Here is a 6513-nt window from a genome sequence, read left to right as displayed (position 1 = left end):
GCTGTGGTGCCATTCAGCAAGATCTAGATAGGCTGGAGAGGTGGGCAGGGAGAAATTTCATGAAATACAACAAGGGCAAGGGGGGTGGAGTCTTCCATCTGGGAAAGAACAACCCCACTGACCAGTACTGGTTGGAAACTGACCTGTTAGAGAGTAACACGGGGAAAAGAGACTTGGCAGTTGCAGTGGAACAGAAGTATGACCATGAGCCAGCAATGTGACTCTGGCCAAGAAGGTCAATGGCATCCTGGGGTGCATTAGAAGGGGGTGGTTAATAGGTTGAGAGAGGTTCTCCTCCTCTTCCTCTACTCTGCCATGGTGAGGCCACATTTGGAGTACTATGTCCAGTTCTGGGACCCTCAGTTCAAGAAGGACCAGGAACTGCTTGAAAGGGTCCAGTGCAGAGCCACGAATATGATTAAGGGAGTGGAACATCTCCCTTATGAGGAAAGGCTGAGGGACCCTTTAGCTTTGAGGAGGCTTGAGAGATGACCTCATTAAGGTTTATAAAAGTGCAAAGGGCATATGTCAGGAGGACAGAGCCAGGCTCTTCTCAGTGATGTCCAATGACAGAACAAGGGAAAGGACAAGTCTGCATAAACATAAGGAAAAGCTTTTTCACTGTTAGGGTGACAGAGCACTGGAACAGGCTGCCCAGTGAGGTTCTGGAGCCTCCTCCTCCTCTGGAGACATTCAAAACCCACCTGGACCCCTTCTTGTGTGATCTACACAAGATCAGGTATAGATCAGGTGTAGATCAGATCAAGAGCAGGTGACTCTGCTCTGGCATGGGGGTTGGACTTTATGATCTTTCAAGGTCCCTTCCAACCCCTAGCATTCTGTGATTCTGTGAACTATATTGCAATGTCCTGTGCAATTGTGTATTTACCACCAGAAGACCAAGCATGGATGCCCATCCAAATGTCCTTTTTTTGCTTGTTTTGGTTTCTTGCTTGTTTCTTTAAAAAAATAAAACTTCAAACTCTGCTACTGAGTTTCCTTTTTCTTTGGACAAAGCATTTCACCCACTTCTCTTCACATCTAGACTATATGTTCTTTGGAGCAGAAATCTTTCTATATGGCATTTCCCACAAGGGACTTTATAGTAAGCACCACAGGGAGCCAGCTCTGAAATACTGGGTTAGGTTCTCTGCCTGCTGCAGACTTCTTACATGAAAACAGGTGAGTCAGTAAAGCCACCCATACCTCCTTTGAACACTTCTAAAATGGACAGAGTAACATGGGGCACATTGTTCCATCAGTAATAGAATTCACAAAGATTATTTGTTTTCTGATGCTTCTTGGAGACCCATAAAACTCAGTTGATAAAATCCCATTCTTATTAACTTTTCACTCAATAGTTCCTCTTCCCCATCCTTTTCTGAAGCTTTTAATCAGACTTTTATGAGATTACTAACAAGTTTCTGCTTTTTAGACTGTGTTGCCAAGCTGCAACCAAGTAAGATTTCAGGGATACATCCTATCATTTCATGCATTCTCTGATTTTTTTTCCAAAGGGCAGAGACCTCTCCAAAATCCTGTCCACATGTAAAATGTAGCTACCACCTCTCTCCATCACACAAAACCACAGAGAACACCAACTATTTCAGACTAATTTTATTGCATCTTTTTACCCATTCCTCTAAGTTTTCTTTTAAAGTCTGTGAAGTTTTGCAACATCACCATGCTTATAGAAACAACAGCTACCTACCCTCTCTGTTCATGCTCTCAGTTCATTCATAAATTCAGAAGTACCCTGCACAAAGCAAAAACCTTTTTGTGGGTAATATGATGTACATATCATTGCATTAGCCATATTTAAGAACCTATAAGCAAATTATGTTTTGCATCATACCCGTGAAGACAAATATAGCAATAGAACCAGGTACCTTTCCCACCAGATGGAAATTTGCTAATGCAATAGGAAGTTGCTTATTAAATATAATGAACTTCTGGTGTCAGGAAATACAAACTGCACACACCATCAGGTGAAGGGAAAATGTCTAATGATCCTACAGACAGATACATAGATTTCTTCCGAGAAGAAAAAAACCTGCCATACTCAGACTCTCCCACCTGTTATTGTTACTTTTTTGGTTTATTTAAAAAAAAAAAAAACAAACAACAAAACAAACAAAAAACCCCACACATCTCAATACACTGCTAAATAAGAGGCTGTCGTCATGTTTTTGTAAGTGAAAAAGAATCCATTAGGTAAGTCCTGGCTTCCAGAAAATCTTGGAATGCAAAACATATCCTTTAAAGCACTTTAACTCTACCCCTTTTCTGAGACATAAAGTACCAGTACTTTTAAAAAGCAACATCTAGAACAAGAGAATGGTGTTTTCACCTGATTTGTGAGAAACTACACAAAGAATAATGTGAGATGCAAACAAGCAGAACAAGAAAATTTGCACTTAGCCATAGGAGAAGAAAATTTCTTCCAATAGACATAATTAAAGAACAGCCTATCTTGTTGGTTACTTCTGTGCAGAGTTCACTGATCACTGAACAGTTACTGAAAAGCTCCAGCTCATCCTGCCTTGCAAGGACAAGTAAGCACCAAGCCTATATATGGGTAAATGAGCAGACTCCATAAGGGAGTCAGGAAAGAGTTTCAGAAACAGTTTATAAAGAATGGTGAATGTCCCAATCACATCTGAATTACTGTATCATGCTGTTCAACTAGGAGATGCAATTTTGATAAGGTTCCCACAAAGGAATCCACTCTCTAGAATACAGGTCAGGATTTCTGAAGATTATTTTTTAAATTACCCTCAGCTGTCACCCATCCAGAAAAAAACTACTGATGCCAGCTTTCTTTTCTGCTCATATTAGGCTTACAGTTGTCATGGTAAAACTCACCACACACAAAAAAAATTTCACCCTCACCCTTAATGCACATCAGCTGAACACAAAGCTGTAGAAAATGGATGTATTCGAGCTATTCATTCAAAACACACCATTATTCCAAAGAAGCAAGTTATTCTTATATAGGTGCACAAACTTGATTCACTAGAAAGTGCACGGAGATTATCTGGGAGAGCACCTGAAGAACTGTTCTGCCACAGAGAGGCACTGAGAGGGTTACGTAATTCCTGTTAAAATGGTCCTCTCAGGTGCCCAGATAAAGGGCACTATGAAGTACAAATAGATGTTCCATAATTAAGGCTAAACCAGTATTCTTTTCTTAATGGGTACTTGGCAATTTTCTAATTCTCTTCCACCTTGACTGTTTTGTTTCAGAAGTGCTCTAAACAGCAAATCATTGCAGTGTGGATTTTCTAAGGGTACTTCTGGGTTTTAGAGGCTAAACAAAGCAAGAGAATTTTGTTTTGGGTTGCAAAAACAGCATACAGTCTCTTCAGAAGTTGTGCACAATAAGCCACCTACCATCTTCATAAAACAAATTCATGTCATAGATCAATACTGAGAGAGGGGGTTGTTTTGTGCCTGTTTTAAGTGACAAAATCACTTGCTTTCCCTGTCAGCAGAAGTGTTCATTCCTTCTAGCAGAAGCGCGCATTTTCAGTCCAAGAAGCTGTCACATCAGCACATTTCAGGGAGACGATAGATGTTGGTTCATATGCCTTCTCATCCTTCTCTCAGAACTCATCACAACAGCCTGCCACCCACCACAGTAACCCAAGAGATAAAACACAGAATCATACTCACACAGAATGAGAGGGGCTTGTAAACACAGCCAGATTAAAAACACATTCATGCAAATGCTGGGTATCAAAATCACAGAATCATAGAACTGGCTGGGTTGGAAGGGACCTCAGAGATCATCAAGTCCAACCCTTGATCCACTACCACTGCAGTTACCAGACCATGGCACTGAGTGCCACATCCAGTCTCTTTTTAAATATCTCCAGGGATGGAGAATCCACCACTTCCCAGGGCAGCCCATTCCAATGCTTGATCACCCTCTCCATAAAGAAATTCTTTCTAATGTCCAACCTAAACCTCCCCCGGCACAACTTGAGACCGTGCCCTCTTGTCTTGCTGAGAGTTGCCTGGGAAAAGAGACCAACCCCCCCCTGGCTACACCCTCCTTTCAGGGAGTTGTAGAGAGTGATGAGGTCTCCTCTGAGCCTCCTCTTCTCCAGGCTGAAAATGCAGTGTCTAGCATGTAATAGCTTAGCAAAACCAATTCTGCTACAGCAGCTATACCTCTCCTATACCCAGGTTAACCTTAGAGATGTTACACAGCACTGCCCAGACCTGCTGGAGAGGGCTCAGGCTCCAAAGCCCACTTCCTCATAGCAGAACTGTCAATAGTAAGTGTGTAGGATTTGCTGACTGAACAGCCTAGGGACTGGGGCTGAGAGCACACATAAACCTGAGGCTACACAAATGCCACACACAGCACTCTCAGGGTAAATAAGAGCTGCCTGTTGCATTTGCTCATGTGATCACTGGGGTAGGCTAAATGGGACCCACTGAGGATTAAAGGTATCAAATGGAAGTGAAACTCAATAATATGAAATGCAAGGTCATAGATTTACAGGCTAATGACATTCCTGAGACTAAGGGTTTATTACTAGAAAAGGACGAGGAAGAAAACCTAGGAAAACCAGATGGCCACTGGGTGAAAATGAGCCACCCATGTCACAGGGCAGCAAGAAGGAAAGGAAATCCTAGGGTGTATTAATGAAAAATTGAGACCACATATCAAATGCAAGGCTTCAGCTTTTAATATCCAATTTTCCACGTTCAAGAGAGGAGAATTAAAACAACACAACTGTGGTAATGGGCTGTAAATATTTCACTGCAGAAATGTATTGCTACTAGGCAAGAATAATGTAGGGAAGAGGCCAGAATGCATTAGTAACCACTGCAACAACCTCATAGAGACACATCTGTATTAAGTTAAACTACAAGACCACCAGTGAACTCTCCCACACCACAAGGACATCACTTTTAAAGACATCACTTTCAAGAAATACCAACACAGAAACACGTCCACTGAAAACAAGCATTCTTTGCATACCCCCAAGTACCAGTCTGACTGTCTCACATTCCTGGTTCAGTGTACAAAACCATAACCCAGATTCCCTCTGGGCATGAGATTCAGGTGTTGCAAACACCAATATTTCTTCAAACCTTCTAAATCTACTCCCTCTTGGCAGATCTTTTTCTAAAGCAGGCATAACATATTTTTTTGTGTTTGCTTATGCACACCTTTCTTAGTGGAGGTATGTTTGTGAAGGAAAAGACTTCATAGCAGCTTGTGTGAAAAAACACAATTAGTTTTTCCTCATTGACTAAGTCATTTAAAATTATCTAAAAGGTGAACATCTTGTTCTACTATAGAAAGACTGTCAAGCCAATATTTCAAATTCAACATTACCAGTATGTAAAGAAATTACAGACAACTACCAAGAATTTAGTTTCACCAAGTGAGGCTTTTTTTTTTTCACCTTGTAACTCCAAAAGCAGTAATGCAGAAAAAAAAAAAAAACCCAACCCCAAAGTCAGCCTTCTATATGACACGGTGTTCTCTTAACAATAAATAAATAAAATAAAAAGTTGCTTTTAATTACTATAGCATTAAAGAATGAATTTCATTTTTGTATGGCTTGAAATTTTGACATCATTCTTGGCTTCAGTATCATTCCAATTAGAAACCTGTGGAAGAGGGAGAACAACAAGAGCCATTAAACATGTCACAACAAGGGCTGAAGGGAAGAAGTGCTGGAAGTGGAGGCTTTTCAAAGAAAGCATAGGAAATTGTGCTGCACAATGAGGATAGAATATGTTTTTCTTTCTACCTTCCTCCTCCCCCCGAGCTCCCAGCCCCTCTCTTCATGACATACACACACACTTTATGGCCTAAAAGCCAAGGAAAAAGGGTGTGTTCTTTCAGGTTTATAGCCTTGACTAATGGAATTGCTCTAAATAACATTTTGATCTTGTAAGGTCACACAGAGTGCTATACCTTTCCTTTAATGATTCAGGTCTGGACCAAGCATTTCCCAGAATTGAGATGGTAATGAAGTCATTAGTTTCTTCCTACTTGAAGCTCTGGCTAGGAAAGGGAATTCTATGGGTAAAGTCTGAGAGGTCTTTTTCATAAAGCTCATACCCAGCTGAGCTGTAACACCTGTTACATTTTCCCAGGAGCCTGAGCTGCAGAGCATTTCCAATCTATTTGCTCTTCTCCTCCAGCACATTGACAAAAGCTGGGGGAACAGGTTTTCTAAGGGAGTGCTAATTGAAAAAAAAAAAAATCTATGGCTGGTGTAAATGTTAACTCATATTCAAGCTAAAGCATTGATGATTATTTTGTTGTCTTCTTTGAAACATACATTTTCAGACTGCATTTAAATTAAAAATACACATTTGAACCAGGTTCTTTAAGAATTCCTCACTTTCTATGTAGAAGAAAGAGGAAGGATAAAAAAAAAAAAAAAAAAAAAAAAAAAAAAGAAAAAGAAAAAGAAACCAAGCAGTGAAATACAGCACTAAGTACATGCCAGTAAATCAAAGACAACAATAAGCCCGAGC

This window comes from Heliangelus exortis, chromosome 2 (assembly GCF_036169615.1).
Source record: "Heliangelus exortis chromosome 2, bHelExo1.hap1, whole genome shotgun sequence".
Classification (NCBI taxonomy): domain Eukaryota; kingdom Metazoa; phylum Chordata; class Aves; order Apodiformes; family Trochilidae; genus Heliangelus; species Heliangelus exortis.
The sequence above is the reverse complement of the archived record's forward strand: the minus strand, read 5'-3'. Positions refer to the sequence as shown.